Source organism: Loxodonta africana, chromosome 11 (assembly GCF_030014295.1).
Source record: "Loxodonta africana isolate mLoxAfr1 chromosome 11, mLoxAfr1.hap2, whole genome shotgun sequence".
NCBI classification, from domain to species: domain Eukaryota; kingdom Metazoa; phylum Chordata; class Mammalia; order Proboscidea; family Elephantidae; genus Loxodonta; species Loxodonta africana.
This window is the reverse complement of record NC_087352.1, coordinates 36,589,631-36,591,730: the sequence shown is the minus strand read 5'-3', so window position 1 is coordinate 36,591,730 and position 2,100 is coordinate 36,589,631. Positions and strand designations below refer to the sequence as shown.

Genomic DNA, 2,100 nt, shown 5'->3' with positions numbered 1-2,100 from the left:
ACATCTTTCTGGCATTCCCTGCTTTCAGCCAGGATCCATCTTACATCAGCTATGATATCCCTGATACCACATCCTCTGCTGAACCTGGTTTGAATTTCTGGCAGTTCCCTGTCGATGTATCATTGCAACCATTTTTGAATGGTCTTCAGCAAAAATTTACTTGCTTATGATATTAATGACATTGTTTCACAATTTCTTCATTCTATTAAATCACCTTTCTTGGGAATGGGCACAAATGTGGATCTTTTCCAGTCAGTTGGCGAGGTAGGTGTCTGCCATATTCCTTGGTGTAGATTAGTGAGCATTTATAGCATTACATCAGTTTGTCGAAACATCTCAATTGGCATTCTGTTTTTTCCTGGAGTCTTGTTTTTCGCCATTCCTTCAGTGTGCTCACTTCAGTAGCACATATAATAAAATGGAATGATACAGAGAAGATTAGCATGGCCCTTGTGCAAGGATGACAAGCAAATTAGTGAAGTGTTCCATATTTTTGGAGCCCTGGTGGCACAGTGGTTAGGACCTTGGCTGCTATCCCAAAGGCTGGCAGTTTCAATCCACAGCTGCTCCTTGGAAACCCTATGGTGCAGTTCTAATCTGTCCTATAGGGTCACTACTAATCGGAATCAACTTGATGGCAATGAGTTTTTTTGGTCAGTGCAGCTTGGATTTTTTCCTTCAGTACTGTCGGTTCTTGATCATAAGCTACCTGCTGAAATGGTTGAACAATGACCAATTCTTTTTGGGACAACGACTGTACTCTTTCCATCCTCTTTTGATGCTTCCCATGTTGTTCAATATTTTGCTTATAGAATCCATCAGTATTGGAACTTGAGGCTTGAATTTTTTCTTTAGTTCTTTCAGCTTCAGAAATTCCACGTGTCTTCTTCCTTTTGGTTTTCCAACTCCAGGTCTTCGCACATTTCATTATAATGCTTTACTTTGTCTCCTTGAGACATCCTTTGGACTCCTTTTTTTAGCTTTTACTTCATTATTTCTTCCATTTTCTTTAGCTACTCTGTGTTCAAGAACAAGTTTCAGAGTGTGTTCTGACACCCATTTTGGTCTTTCTTCCCTGTTTTTTTTTTTTTTTTAATTCACTTTTATTAAGCTTCAAGTGAACGTTTACAAATCCAATCAGTGTGCCACATATAAGTTTACATACATCTTACTCCGTACTCCCACCTGCTCTTCCCCTATTGAGTCAGCCCTTTCAGTCTCTCCTTTCGTGACAATTTTGCCAGCTTCCCTCTCTCTCTATCCTCCCATCCCCCCTCCAGACAAGAGTTGCCAACACAATCTCAAGTGACCACCTGATATAATTAGCTCACTCTTCATCAGCATCTCTCTCCCACCCGCTGACCAGTCCCTTTCAAGTCTGATGAGTTGTCTTCGGGGATAGTTCCTGTCCTGTGCCCACAGAAGGTCTGGGGAGCATGGCCGCCAGGATTCCTCTAGTCTCAGTCAGACCATTAAGTTTGGTCTTTTTATGAGAATTTGGGGTCTGCATCCCACTGATCTCCAGCTCCCTCAGGAGTTCTCTGTTGTGCTCTCTGTCAGGGCAGTCATCGATTGTGGCCGGGCACCAACTAGTTCTTCTGGTCTCAGGATGATGTAGGTCTCTGGTTCATGTGACCCTTTCTGTCTCTTGGGCTCCTAGTTGTCGTGTGACCTTGGTGTTCTTCATTTTCCTTTGCTCCAGGTGGGTTGAGACCAATTGATGCATCTTAGATGGCCGCTTGTTAGCATTTAAGACCCCAGACGCCACATTTCAAAGTGGGATGCAGAATGTTTTCATAATAGAATTATTTTGCCAATTGACTTAGAAGTCCCCTTAAACCATGGTCCCCAGACCCCCGCCCCTACTCCGCTGACCTTTGAAGCATTCATTTTATCCCGGAAACTTCTTTGCTTTTGGTCCAGTCCAATTGAGCTGACCTTCCATGTATTGAGTGTTGTCTTTCCCTTCACCCAAAGCAGTTCTTATCTACTGATTAATCAATAAAAAACCCTCTCCCTCCCTCCCTCCCTCCCCCCTTCGTAACCACAAAAGTATGTGTTCTTCTCAGTTTTTACTATTTCTCAAGATCTTATAATAGT

General features: G+C 42.7%; 1 non-coding gene across 1 annotated transcript; it reads left to right on the top strand.

Moving 5' to 3' along the window:
- The first annotated feature begins 389 nt into the window (after positions 1 to 389).
- Positions 390 to 495, top strand: LOC111749655 (U6 spliceosomal RNA). Its single transcript, XR_002784855.1, has one exon. It is a non-coding gene; the product is annotated as a U6 spliceosomal RNA (small nuclear RNA).
- Positions 496 to 2,100: the final 1,605 nt, after the last annotated feature.